Here is a 15,155-nt window from a genome sequence, read left to right as displayed (position 1 = left end):
TATTTTGAATCTGATTTAACCAATCGATTGCAATCATTGTGGAAAGTTTAATTTATATTCCATTCCTGTTTGTCTCCAACTCTATTCTTTAAATAAATGTCAAATGTTGCTTACAAAAAGAGTTGTAAATAAATATTGAGTACCGACTGCCCCCTTACCCTCAAGAGTATAAGTAAATACGCAGAATTGGCAATACAAAATTCCGCCGCGACTCACATTTCAATGCTGTTACAGAGTATCTTAAAGTCTGCACATGAGCTTATCGTATGGAATTTTCAACGCGTTTACACATCACAGTTTGGTTCGAATTTCAGAGAAGGCAGAGGCAGAAGTAGAGGCAGGAGGAACGGAGACCTTGTATGAATTTCCTTCGAAAAACCATTCAGAATTTTAATAATGAGGCAAATGCCTGTACATACATATGTTTCGGTGTTTGTATGTGCGATGTCTGTGTGTATCTTATACCTTTTATATGGCCCGTCAGAGCGTCGCTTAGGCAAATATTTGAGGCCTGTTTCTGAGTTTCTCCTTCATCTTGGCTCTATTGTGCTCGAATAAGTGTTCTTCCCTCGCCTCCTCTTGCCGTTTTCACTTTGTTCATTCATTTGCGCTTTTGTTTGATGATTTTTGTTTAGGCACTTGTCGTAGGGTCGCCAAATTGTTCTCCATCTTCTATGTGTAGATATGTAGGGAGCAATTTTTGTTCGTGATACGACACTTTATTCAGGTAGTAAACATTTTTGTCGATTATTATTGCGTCTTTAATCAAAGTTTGTTCATCTATTGTTCAATTATTATTGGAGAAATACCCAAAAATATAAAAATACAAATATTGCTCGCCAATTGCTGGTGATAAGGTAGCTAACAAAGTGGGTTCCATAATTGAACCCAGAAATGTTCAATTTCTATGCCTTTGTTTTACTGTTAGGTTTGTGTAGTTATCAAACAAAGATTGTAAATGTAAATGAAACGTATATATGGCCAATGAAGTATGAATAATTTACGATAACCAACAACTAATAATATTATCTTTGGCTAATTAAACATTTTCACCAAAGTAAAAGTTGCCAAAACTATCATAAAACACATTGCCATCAACATTAATTTGGGCTTAGAGGAATATTTATGTTGCACCAGAGAGTCATCAAGTGGAATTTATTTATATACTTAAAGTTTCAATTGGAAACCCATCTGGCCATGTATGAAGTTGGTCTAAGTGACATGGTTTAGGGCTAATTTATCAAAGTGTCGCAAGGATCGTTGTTTCTTTATATTTACTAAATACAAAATTTTAAAGCTAAAAGGAAAAGTTGGCCATATACCAATTTTTAGAAAGAATTTCTTGTAAATGTTGGTGAATAGAAGCCTGTCATGATCAGTTGAAATATAACCTTTGATTCTTTGTAATAGCATCTACTAACAGGATGTTCTTTTCTATATTCATAGGCCACGCCTTTTCTACACACACTGGCACAAACACACACACACACACACACACACTCCTTTGCATATTTATTTTCCTCACACATTCGAGTCACATAATCAACTTGTTTTTTCTCTCTCTCTGTCTCCTGACTGCTGTCTCGGTCTTTCTCTTTGCTGATGTGGTTCATTTTTGTGATGAAAACCTCATACTAAATATGTATGTATACCCATATATGTATATATATATCTGTATCTGTATCTTAATGCGTCGTTTTGTATGCCCCTTTTCCCCATTTGGTGTTGGTGTTGGTGTTGTCGTTCTTATTGCTGTTCTTTTGCTTGTTGTTGTTGTTGTGACTCCTCAAATTGCCAGGGCCATAAGCAGAGGCATTGGCGTGATTTGCATTTTAATGTGAAAAAATATTCCTCCTCCTTGTTTTCTGTTGACTGTTTTTTTTTTTTTCCCCTTTTTTGTTTGTCATAATTTTTGTGTCTGCTTGTTTGTGATGTCTCCGCAACTAATAAATTTCGATTCGTTTTTGTTTAAGCTTAAATTTTTGCAAATAAAAAATTCTGTTAACCAAATAAGAAGACGGAAAATGTTTCACAAGTCTCTTGTTAAATGGCTTGCAAAATAATTGCCATACAGTTTTACAGTCACTGTTTTTGTGTATGTACATATGTATGTGTGTGTGTGTGTGTGTATAGGAAAAGGAGGGCATGAGAGGGGGGAGCAAATAGAAAAACGCCTCTTGTGGGGGGCCCTCCTCCTTTTTTTGCCTGGATGCTATGGCCGGCTGTCCGCCCGGCTGCCTCTACTGACCCTCCTCCATCCATTCCATTCCCCCTCTCATTATTGTTTATTATTCCATGCCCAGGCCCGAAGTAAATTACGCAATTTGTTGTTTAATTTTGTGAAAATTTTCATGGTGCTTTTGCGGTTATGCTGTTTTTTTTTTTCTCGTTCCTTTTTATTTTCTGCGTTTAATTAAGACCTCCTAGTTCTTGGCCTGGTCGACATCCCCCTCCCCCATTAGTTGACTGCTGCTGGATTGGTCTGATTGATTACAGTTACTTAACTGTTGCTCTTAAGACATTCTGCACTCAGCCACTCATTGCCACGCCCTTTTTACCAGCGATTTCGTTAAAATTCTATTAACTCTTTTTTTATGGTTTCTTCTTCAGATTTTCATTCCTATTATGTTTTTCTACCAATATTACTATTATTTGCCTTTGGCCATAAACGGGTTTCTCATTCTCCATACCCCATCCCCTTTATCGTCTAGAACGAAGGGAAAGATGCAGAAGACGATGACGATTTGTGGAAGTCTTCTATTTCTACGGAAGCTTCTCTTCCCTAAAGAGCACTTATCACAATTCATCTCCTCTGTTCTTTCTTCTGCTTGTTGGCGCTGTCTGTTGCTGTTGTTTTTGCTTCTACCTTCCTTTTTCTACTTTGCATCTATCATTCTCTCATGCTGCTTGATTGCAAACATTGATTGATATTGATTGATTGTCGCTAAACAAAAGGCCAAGAGACGAGCAAAACGAATAAAAACAAGAATTTGGTATAAAAAAATGTATAGAAAGAAAAGCAGCGCGGAAATGAGTTTAAGCCTTGCCATAGGAGGCATTTGTCAGTCAATCACACTGGACAGCAGAGTTCTGGTACTTGAACATTTTGAGATTGAGATTTGTAAAATTAAAGCTTTATTTGCTTTGGACATCTTTTGATTAGTTAATCAAAGGTTCTATCAATCCAGTTACTTTTCATTTAATTTTTTTGTACATTTCTGTGCTGACTTTTTTGTTGTCTAGTGTTAAAAGTGATTTTTTTTTGATCGCCTGTTGTGCCATTTCTTAACGTCATGATAATTTCATGATATATTTAAGCCAATTTTTAAACTTTTTTTGCCGTTTCCCCTTTGATGTCGTTTGGCATTAAAAATTAATTTCATAAATATTTTTTTAAAAGCATTTTTCAGGCAGACGTCCTTCATCAACGTTATGTTGTCTGGAGTAGCCGAATGCCTTTTTTCGAGTTTCCATAGGTAGATAGAAAGATGACCGACCACACCCAAAAAAAAAAAAATACATTTGGTAATAAAAACCCATAGCAAAAATTCCAATGGGCAGTCAGTCGTCTCACTCACTTTCGATTTTGTTTTCGATTCCCTCGAATTTCTTTCCACTTTATTATATTTTTTTTTGCATTTAATTTCAGTTTTAGTGTCATTTGGTTTTTCTCAAACGCTGAACGACACTTTCTAAACATTGAAAGTTTTTATAATTTTGTTTGGTTTTTAGTTTTTTTTGTCTTCTGGCCGGAAAATCATTGCCAAGTTTTGTTCAATTTTTTTGTTTCTTTCTTTTTCTTTATGTAATTTGTAAAAAAAAAAAAATCCGCTTCTTTTCTATAATGCTACTTGGCCTTCTCTTCTCTTTCTCCTTTTCCTTCTTGTCTTACTCTGCCCCTCTCTCTAAGAGTGGCAATTTTTCTTGCTGGCTTTTCATTTTATGCGTGTTTTTTTTTTTTTTTTTTCTGCTTTTGCTTTATGCTGCTGCGGCACTTTAGTCAGCAATTAGCGTAATTTAGTTGCAGTTAAGCAGCGGAAATAACAGAAAATCTAAAGTTTTTCTAGCATTTCATTGTGGCTCCCAAAAGGAAACTTATTGCAATTGCAATTCTGTATCATACTTCGTCTTCTTTTTTATATTTTGACTGAATGGGCTTTTATTTTAACTTGAAGAGTTCACTTTAATTGAATTTTCTTTGGAAAAAAAACTTTTCCACGGCTCAGCTCAAGTTTTCTTATTCCTATTTGAGGACGAGAAGCTCATAATCCTTCTTGCAGGCAACAAAAAACTTTCTATTGCGTGCCTTCTGGTTCTTTCATGGAAAACTCATTCCGACTCCATTCCCTCTCCTGCCCCTCTCATTCAGGCTATTATCATGGGAAGGGGAAATACCCTGGTCCAACTCTCACACTCAAGTTGCCAGCTTATTTACGGTAACAAAGTTTGTTTGTACATAAGTAAAACACCTAAAAGGTCTCTTCTTCTCCTTCGCACACACACCCACACGCACACACACCCAACTTCTTTTTTATATAAGCCAAAATGGCGTGCTAAGGCACAACTAACAAAACGCCATTCGGAATTCCTTTTGCCATGCAAATGAATATGTTGATTTGCCAACCTTTTAATGAGTTCCATAAACTTTAATGTTTCTTGTTGTTATTATTGTGTGTAGTTCATTTTGCCTCTTGTTTCTCTTGTTGTATGGAATAATAACACTAATGTCAATTGATTTACTTGCAATTAAACAAGGATTTATGAAAATTTCCTCTCACTTGCAATTCAAGTGCAAAATAAGGATTATTGTAGGATTTCAAATTTTCACTACCATCGTTTGCTCTCTCTCTCTCTCTCTCTCTCTCTCTCTCTCTCTCTCCTCTCTTGACCACACTTCCTTTCTCTTCACCTCTCCTTTACTTTACTTGGAAGTTATTCTAGTCAGTCGAAGGTCTCTCTTAATCATTGTGGAATGCTGCCAGTTTTAGCTTATTCTTGTGACTTAAACGTGAGAATTTTGGCCATCAATTTTTTGTCACCAAGTATTTGCTTGTTAAGAATGTTATATAACAATGTTTGCAACAATTTTTTGTTTCGCAATTGCTAAAATTTAAGCACGATTTTTAGTCATCCGATGAGTGTGAAAATCAGACATTAACAAGATTTTTGCGAATCAAGTCACAAAATTAAAATTAAAATCTGATTAATTGAATTCAATCTTAACATTATTAAATCCCTAAATTATATTAATTATAATTATTAACAAAACGGTTGACAAATTTGACAATAGATCTCTTTGTTTTTAACATTACGTAAAATTACATGCAATAATCTATTTTAAATTTAAATTCCAAAATTGCATAAGCTTAATTAAATGAGATAAAAAGGGAAATAAAAGATTGCAAATATTTTGCATGAAATTGAAACTTGGAAACAGTTTATTTATAAACAAAGAGATAAAAAAAAAAGAGAGTGGGAGAACTGTAGAAAGTAATCGGCAATCCGCCCTTGACATGGAGAAGAGGAAACACGCTTTTGATATAATAATTATCATCGAAAGCAAAAACAAGTAAAGAAAAATAAAATCACAAAATGTAAACGCCCACATACATCGTTCAAATGCAATAATTGAATTGCACAATTGAATTTTATATAACTTATAGTATATGGCGAATTCTTGTGCGATAAACATTTCCTTGCATGCGACAATGGAGTAAAAATAAAACAAACAAACGACTTATCGGAAGCCGCACAATCAACTTACTGAATCATCTTGAGCACATGATGACTACATAGTAATAATGTAATAATAAGCAATACTTTAAGCTAGATATGAATATAAAAAATAAAAATGAAAGAATATTTCGGAATGATTAATCAAATTTGTATGGTCTATTTTTCACTAAATTGAGCAAAATTGGATACTAGGTAATTAGTTAAGGATACCGAACTAAAACTAATTAATGTTCAAGCTGTGACCAACCATAAAAGTTTACTCAGAAGTGCTTAAAGCGGATGACACACACAAAAATAAATCGCGTAACTAATATTTTGCCACATTTTCTAGCGAAAAACTTTTTCGAAAATCAATTTACTTTACTCTCCGGAATATCTTTCCCTCTCCTCCTTCTTAGAGAATATTGAACCAGAGGGCCGGGGCTAACTTCGACCGCGTCAAAGTTTGTATACCCTTGCAACTTTTTTGGTAACTCTATCCTTACCTCTTAGCCATCAATGTGGAAGAACGTTTTATCTAAAAAGGCTTAAGCTTGAGAAAGAAAGGCCTACAATCATAGGAAATAACGAAGATATTGATCAAAGTCACTGTTTTCCACCGATCGTTCCTATGGGAGCTATATGATATAGTCACCCGATCTTTATCAAATTCGGCACAGTCATTAACATATATATTAAATTAAGAAATGTTTAATTTAAAAGCAATCGCGTTAAAAGTAACGAAGTTATTTACAAAAGTCACTGTTTTCGACCAATCGTTCCTATGGGAGCTATATGACATAGTCACCTGATCTTGATCAAATTTGGCATAGTCGCTTATAGGCGTAGTAAACTCTCTAATATTAAGTTTCACGACAATAGCTCAGAAAATAACGAAGGTATTGAGAAAGTCACTGTTCGTGACTTGGCCGTTTGTATGGGAGCTATATTATATAGTCACCCGATCTTGATCAAATTTGGCATAGTCGCTTATAGGCGTAGTAAACTCTCTAATATTAAGTTTCACGACAATAGCTCAGAAAATAACGAAGTTATTGAGAAAGTCACTGTTTGTGACTTTGGGGTTTGTATGGGAGCTATATGATATAGTGGTCCGATCCGGCTGAATCCGAGATATACAACGCCTGCAGTATATACAAGCCTACGTGCAAAATTTCAGCTCTGTAGCTCTTACGGTCTAGGAGGAGTTTGCGTTGATCCAGACGGACGGACGGACGGACGGACGGACGGACGGACGGACATGGCTAGTTGAACTCGTCTCGTCGTGCTGATCAAGAATATATATACTTTGTATGGTCGGAGATGCTTCGTTCTATGCGTTGCACACTTCTGACCAAAATTAATATACCCTTTTTGCAAGGGTATAAAAATGGGTCGCTTTGCCTTTGGCGGCTTTTTTTTTTTTTTCTTATTCACAAAGGGCCCAGTTTAATTACTGCTAGCGGTTTTATGATTATTATTTGTTGACTTCATTCTTAGATAACTTAATGTTTGCATTGCAATGTGCTTATATGTATATATACACTGTAGCTGTAGATATAGGAATGCTGTATAATCCACATCAATTTTCAGCACCTTTTTGTAGTGTTTTTTCTTTCGACTAAATAATCCAACAAGTTTGCCCTACCGCAGAACTTTCAGTCAACTTCATCATCATGCATTATTCAGCAAATAAATCAAGTACTCAGGTAACACAAGCTAAGCACAACGACTTGGATATACCCTGCACAAGTAAATGTTATAAGAAAGGAAAGGTATCGAGCACAACATTTACGATTTATAGTCTAGTTTATAGGCCAGGCCAACAGCTAAATCTAGCTATTTCAAGCTGAGTCGGTTGTTAAAATTGAAATAGTGTTGAAAAATGACGTAAATATGTAGAAAGTATTGATCATGCCATTAGATTCAATACAAATTCACCTTTTAAAGGTAAGAACAAAAGTATTTTTCAAAAAGTTGTTCAAAACAGTTGGCTAACGTGTATTGGCCATATGCTCAATAAATTCCTAAAGTCGTATATACCTAAGTCACTGTCCTAATGGGTGTATAGGGTAGGCATATATACAAAGACCGCACTAACTAACAAAACTTTTGCCCACACAGAGGTTTTTTTTTTCACCATTTACTTTTAGTTGAGTAGGACACGTGTCCCATATATCATATACAGATGTATGTATATAGTATATCCTTGTGCCAGATTGATTTTTCTCTCCTCTCTCTTTCTCTCTCTCTCTCTCTGACTCTGCTGCTGCTTCTCTTCTCTATGTTTGTTGTTGTTAAAATTCTAGTTGTTGTTGTTGCTGCTGCGCATTGTGGTGGCAGATTTTGTTCTGTTGGTTTTTTCCTATTGATTTTTTTTTGTTGTTTTTGTTTTTTGTGTACTTTTTTGTTAGTCTCACAAACAGCCAAGGAAAATACAAATGGGGGAAATGTTATTTAATTGCATTATGCAAAGGCATACCAAGAGAGGGTGAGTGGAAGCGGGGAGGGTAATGAGAGGATGGCAACACAAGTTAATTGCATTGCACCTTCCGGTCAGGATATGCCTTACCTGACTTTGCGGCACTTCATTACATTGATTTCTTATGCCCATTTTCTTTCTTCATTTTCATTAAGTCTCAAGGATTTGGGGGTGAAATTCATTTCGCTCTCCCCTCTATCTGCCTTGGCTATTTTTTATTTGGCTCATCCTTTTCCTTACTTTTTGGTACTATAAATCACCTTATAGATTTTCGTTTTGGGATCATTAATTTTGTCTCTCAATGATAGGATATATGTAACTCTATATAGCATGGGCATTATCTATTATATATGTGGCAATTCATTTTCTCTTCTCCGGTTAAGCGATAAATTGGGCAAAAACTAACCGCACCACACCCCCCAGCACACGTGTCTCAGCTTATCACCATCCCTCCTCTTCTGAGTCGTCCTTATCAGTGGTTAGAGAACGCCGACGACTTACAATTGCTGTCAATAGTTAACTTTAAATGCAAGAGACCCAAGACGACTCGAGTGTGAGAAATGCTAATCATTTGCTCATTAAATCCGCATCAGCACCGTCCCGTGTTAATGACAGGAACCAGGAGCATCACCAGCACCAGCAACATCAGCGGCAGGACAAGGAGGTCCTTTAGCCCGGGCAAAAAGCACAAAAACCTGGCACAGCTGTTTGCTGAACAAGGCGAATTTTTGCGCACAAAGAAAGAGAAAGAATGAACAACGACCAACTCTGACTGGGATGTGAAGGGCATGTGGAAGGGCAATTACAGTGAATACCCGCACTGGAGCCACACAAGAATTAGGATTAAAGTTTTGGCTTAACATAACGAGTCTCTGCTGTGCCTTTGCCTGCCTACCACTGGCTGGGTTTTTTTTCTGGCTCTTATCCTTGGTTTCGGTTTCGGTCTCTTGTTCTGTGTCTGTTTCTGCTTCGGCCTGGGACTTGGCCTGGACATGGACCAAAAGAAGGAAAAACTAAGCCATTTTTCTCGTTTAGCGGCGGCGCCTGATGTCAAATCATCTGTTTTAAATCGATTTTCCTTGTTTTTCTGCCTTCTCTTTGCTTCTGTTGGCCTGCTTGATTGTTGTTTGTTTTTGTTGGTTCTCTTTCTCTCCCTCTCTCTCTCTCTCTCCCCATTCCTTTCCCTCTCGTTGTATCTACATGAATGTACGCGAGAAATTGACACTGGAAGTTATCTCAAATGTTGGTTTGGGGCTCTGTTTTGGCCCTAAAGGCACCTAAAAACTACATCAAATTCTTTTATTTATAAATTTATAAAATTCGCTTAACGGCAAAAAGTTGCTTAACAATATAAAAGTTTTGGCATTGCGACTGCTCGACGAAACAAAAATATCTATGGGAAAACAGTTTAAATGATTCTCGACTAGAAACCACAACAAGAACCGCAAAACTACAGCGAACTGCGAATGTGGTTTAGCTGAAATCCTAAACCAGATAATATTTTTGATTCCAATGCCAGATTACTCTGGTTACTAAAGATATGAAGATAACCATTTAGAATTTATGATTAAATAGACAAATATTGAATTCTTAATATGATACAATATCTTACAATCCAATTCTAGTTCAAAGTTCAAAAATATTTTTTAATTCTAACAGAATGATATTATTTGTCACCTATTTTTAAAAATCAGTCAAAAGTACATACATTCAGCGATTTTTACTTTTCCATTTGATTAAATATGCCGTTACGCTAATAGTATTGACGCTGTACGGCGCAAACCTTGCGTATCTCTTTTCGATTCATTTTGTTGTAATTCGCAACCAGTTTTAGCACTTAACGACAGAATTTAATCAATCTGGAAAGAGCTCTACAAGCAACTTTGTTTAAATATCTTAAGAAAGCGGAAGAAAAGATTCATTTTGGTTTAAAACACTTTGTTATCGGAAACTAAAAAAAAAAAAACAAAAATTATCAACGACTTTCTTTTGATTTTAAAAAGAAAACAGCAAAACTAAGTTAATGGATTGGTACTAAATGTTTTTCTATTAAAATCATTTCAAATATAGACCTAACTAAATGGGCAACCATATAAAGAAAACCTTAAAAAGTTAAATAGAACAACTTAAACCAAAAAAAAAAAAAGGTCATCTCATTAATAATAATTTTTATTTGGCAAATAAAATATTTAAAAGTCGATTAAACAATTCCATTCCCATACCACTTCGCCTACATCTATTCAGATGGATAACTAAAACAAAACAAACAACCTCAACCTCAAAAAATAAAGAAACACAAGTAAAACTAAAGCCAAGATTCCATCAACATTCCCCTGCTTGTGCACCTGTCCCTGTCCCTCAGTCTTGCTCTCTGCCCCTCTCACCCACTCTATGTGGCTGGCCACTAATTTAATTGACCCCAAAAATTGGTTTAAATTTGTTAAACTTCAACAGCAGCGGCAGCAGCCACTACGAATATGAAAACTGAAACTGGCCACCTCGAAAAGCAAATTGATTGTGAGCTGAGATTTTTGAGATGGCGATTCCGACGACGCCTACGGCCCAAGTAACATTTTTGTTTTTCTTTTTTTATTCATTAAATCAAATCAAAATTGCTTCTGTCTCTATCTCTCTTGCACTGCTTTGCTATCTATCACTGTTGTTTTTTTTGCTGAATGGCCATAAATAGCCGCAGCCACTGTGCAATTTGAAATGAATAATAAATTTATGCAAATTTGTTTGGTGAAATGGCCAAATTCATTCACACATATGTATGTATGTACATCTATCAAGCAAGTGTCACTTCTTCTTCTAGTGGGCCAAAGTAATTTTGCTGTGAAAGTTTCAATTAAATGAAATTTAAAAGTGGTTTTCTTTTTGTTTAGAAAAATTCACATTTTTTTTCTCAATAAGTTATCTTTAATACCCATAAATAGGTAAATGTGATTTTGTGGCTTATACTGAGTGCCGCTTTGAGAGACTTTAGCAATTTGATAATAAAATGACATCAAATAACAAAAAATGTAAAATCCCAAATATAGGAATACATATAAGGGGTTATAAAATAATGAAAATTGGATCAGCTTGGATTAAGATATGCCTAAAAAGTTACTTGAATCTCTAATGAAAAATTTTATGCCTTTAAAATATATTTTTGGATCCCATAACAATTTTGTCTATTCATGTGTTTTATTGTATTGTCAAAACATTCGAAATAATTTAAATTTTGAATCAAATTGGAATTGTTTTAGAAATTTTCTCACACTTTTGTCATATGCAGTAGGGAAATCTTAAATTCAAAGGCCTTGCTTTGAATCACATCCTTCAGGTGTTTTGACAGGGTCTACCCTTCAAAAATCGTTTAACTGACCCAATATAAGAACCATATGCCACCCAAAGAAATATTTGATAAGGAATGTAGAATTAAGTGATATAAGATTGATTTATATTGTTAACGAGTTTCAATGAACGCTTTGGCCCAAGAGGAACTGGGGCTATCAAATGCTTATCGAATGGGATCGGAAATGTTTCCTTCTTTTCTATACAAGGGCCTAAAAATTCCAACGAACTCTTAATTATCGCAGATATTTTAAAGGGAAATATTGTCATAAAATAAAAACCAATTTATTATCATTGAATTTTCCGTAAGCACTTGAAATGTTTCAAGTTTATCTTAACTAGATGGTTTATTTGCTACTTAACTGGCACTTAGTACAACTTGTGGTCATAGACAATGGACGTGGTCGTCATGCTTAGTCACTTGTTCAATTGGAGGGCCTTCCCCTCAGCCCCTCACCCACCACCCACCTATGTTTATTCGACTGCATATATTTCAAATTCAAATACTAAAGCAGAATGAATTCTATTTTCATAATAATTATATTTGGTATTATCGCACCTTTATTGTTAACGCTATTGACCTTCACTTGAGGCGATTTTATGGGTTCATAAATTTCGGCGGACCCCGAAATAGCTAGATGAAATGATAACACCAAAGAAATCATGCTCTAAAAGCCGGGATGCAATAATAGGCGCTCTCTCTCTCCTTCTTTCTTATCAATTTTTGTGGGTTTCCTTTCTTCTATATAGGTATACTACTTATATTGAGTCATCCCCGACTTGTTATTAACCCCTTCAGAGACCTGTAGATACCGTGTACTTATATAAGCATTGCCTAAACGTGTGTTTGTTGTTTAGTTTGCCTGCCTCAAAATAGTTAAAATTTTACATGTTTGTAATTTTTTTCTGGTTTTATCAGATAGCACGCTTGAGGCACGTAAAACGCGAGCTGAGACGCGAATTTATCAGAGATCAGACCTAGGCTGGCCATTTGTTGTTTTCGTTATTATTATTTTTTTATTGTTGTTATTTTTGGTGGCTCACTGCATGAATCTGTTATATGACCGGGTATTTATTCATACTTACAGTGTCTAAATTAAATATCTACTCACTGTTGGTCTATAATTTTAAGGCAACTCTTTGTGAGGGCATTACCCATAGCCTGTGTGGAAGAATATGATCGGTTTAAGATCTTACAAAGCTAAACAACAGTAAATGAGAGAGAGAGAGGAAGGGAGATACATATTCTGCATTCCACAGAAATTCAAAATCATTTATAAGAAACTTTCAAGAGACATCTCACGCCTTAATTTTTACAAACAAGAGTTTAAACAAAAGACACCAACAAAAACTAGCACATATACATATATGTATGTATATATGTATATATCCATATGTTTTACAATTTAATTTTTATAACCTAAAATTTCACGATTCAGAAAAAAAATGAAATAAATCGATTACTTTTAGCTACAATTCCTTTTATTAACTACATCATTTTATTCATCTTGATCTGGACAGATCTGTGCATTTTGCATTTACATATAGTCTATATATACATACATATGTACATATGTATGTATGTACATACATATTATCAGTATTCATAGGAGATAGTTATAAACTGTCCAAGAAAAAAATAGTGATGTGTTTTTTTAATCTCGATTAAAATAGGTAAAATTTGTAAATTTGTAAAATTTTGCATTTTGTAGCTCTAGCAAGTTCAATTTTTTTTTTTTTCGATACCTTTATCGATACCTTCTTTATGTTTTCGATCTAAACTATCATCTTTAATTTTAAAATATTGTTTCAGCTTTACTAAATTCCATTTTGTAAATGTTCTATGGTTTGGTTTGGAAAAAAATGGCATACATACATTTTTTTAGAGTGGTTTTTTACAAATCACCAAATATACTTTAAAATTAAGTTTGGTTATGTTTTAAATCTTTAGTCACAGACATTGGCTAATATACTTTGTTCTATATTTACGAATTTTCGACTTTCGGCTGGCTATATTACTTGAATAAAGCGCTTACTTTTAGTTTTTGTAAAGTGTTTAATCTAAACCTTCCTTTCTGCAATTTTTTAAAAAATAAAATAAAATATTCTTTTTTATTCAATAAAGTATAAGAACTTATTAAAAACTGGTCATTTCTTGTGGCATTCCGATAACTCCAAAATATAAAATAGATAGAGGAAATTGTTTTTGTTGCAGTTTTTCTTGTTTATTACAAATTGAAAATATTAAAAAATGTATTCAAAAATAAAAGCTTATTTTGTTTCCCACCGATAACTCTTAAAAATATCATCTACTGCCTTTGATGGAAATATAAATATAAAATCCTTGATAAAAATCGAACAAATTCCAACAAGGAAAAATGTCTATTAATTTACAGTAAAATACCGTTAGGGCATGTATGTATGTGTGTACAGTTATGCGTAGATACATTTATGTATGTACATATGTATGTAATATATAGACAGGATACTGACCTTTTTATTTGATTTGATTTTTGTAGCAGTTGTTGTTGTTGTTGTTGTTTATTACAATTCGTTGGGTCGGCAATTTGTTTACTTTTGTTGCTATTTCAGCTCTCTCTTTCTCTCTCTTTCTCTCCTCTATCTATCTTTCGTTTTATTGTTGTTGTTATTATTATTATTAAAAGCCGTCCGGTAAATGTTTCGTTAAGTTGTTAAGTTTTTTGGGTTGGGTATCCCCTTTTTTCAGTGGCAAAGCAAGGACTCTCTCCTGCACTCGCTCACTTACTCTCTCTCTCTCTCTTGTGCGCGCGCTTTAAGCAAATTGATTTTCACTTTTGGGGGAAATTGTTCCAACTAAAAAAATCGAAAATAAATAATCAACAAAAAAACATATCCAAATACAACAACAAAAAAAAACACACGACGAAGGAATTTTCACTTGTGCCACTTTTTTTTGTGTTGTCGATCGGTTTCCTCTCTTTTTGGCTTTTATTTTTGCGGGAACAGGTTTTCGGGTTTTGGTCAGAAAACAAGAAATTCCTACTGCCTTTTTCCTACTACCTTTTTCTTTGCTTAATACTTTATTTTCTTCTTCTTGCTTGGCACACACACACACTAAATCACAGTCGCACTCTCACACACATGCACACACACACACACATACTCACACACGCACCAAACAACAAAAATTCTTTTGCTTTTGCTTTGCTTGATATGATTTTTTCTTTTTTTGTTTGTTTGTTGGCGAACCGGTTTTTGTTTTTGCACTTCACTGGAATATATTTGTTACTTGCATTTAAATTTCGATTTATAACAAATTCAATTTCTATTACATTTAACTTGCAATTCCTTTTTCCATTCCTGCTTTTAGTCACAATTTTCTTAATGCTCTTTGCCTTTACCTTCGCTTGCACCGTTATTTTCACTCTGCACTTTTTCTTTTCCTTTGCATTTCTTGCATTCCTTTGATTCTGATTCTTGCTTTAAAGACAAGTGCATTAAAATTAACAATTTCACTTGTTTTCATTCAATCTGGTTTTTAGAAATGATTTCATTTTCCCTTTCCTCACTTGGAATATTTTTCAAAATTCGAAAATTTGAAAATAACGTCCGCGCGCACGTCCGCTCACTTCGAAAA

General features: G+C 34.5%; 1 protein-coding gene across 4 annotated transcripts in view; it reads right to left on the bottom strand.

Moving 5' to 3' along the window:
• The window catches only part of Prosap (prosap), an 80,473-nt gene extending 65,318 nt beyond the window's left edge, over positions 1–15,155 (bottom strand). For 2 of the 4 annotated variants that reach the window (XM_068291747.1, XM_068291750.1), the window contains exons 1-2: positions 14,920–15,155; positions 14,030–14,371 (exon numbers count right to left, since the gene is read on the bottom strand). The gene's annotated coding sequence lies outside the window, so the exon portion shown is untranslated. Of the gene's footprint in view, positions 1–14,029; positions 14,372–14,850; positions 14,869–14,919 lie in introns of those variants that run through there. The other 2 variants (XM_068291749.1, XM_068291748.1) reach the window with 2 other exon arrangements.

The sequence above is a fragment of the Drosophila tropicalis genome, unplaced genomic scaffold (assembly GCF_018151085.1).
Source record: "Drosophila tropicalis isolate 14030-0801.00 unplaced genomic scaffold, ASM1815108v1 contig_593, whole genome shotgun sequence".
Taxonomy (NCBI): Eukaryota; Metazoa; Arthropoda; class Insecta; order Diptera; family Drosophilidae; genus Drosophila; species Drosophila tropicalis.
Note: the sequence above shows the minus strand (reverse complement) of the source record. Positions and strands in the feature narration are given on the sequence as shown.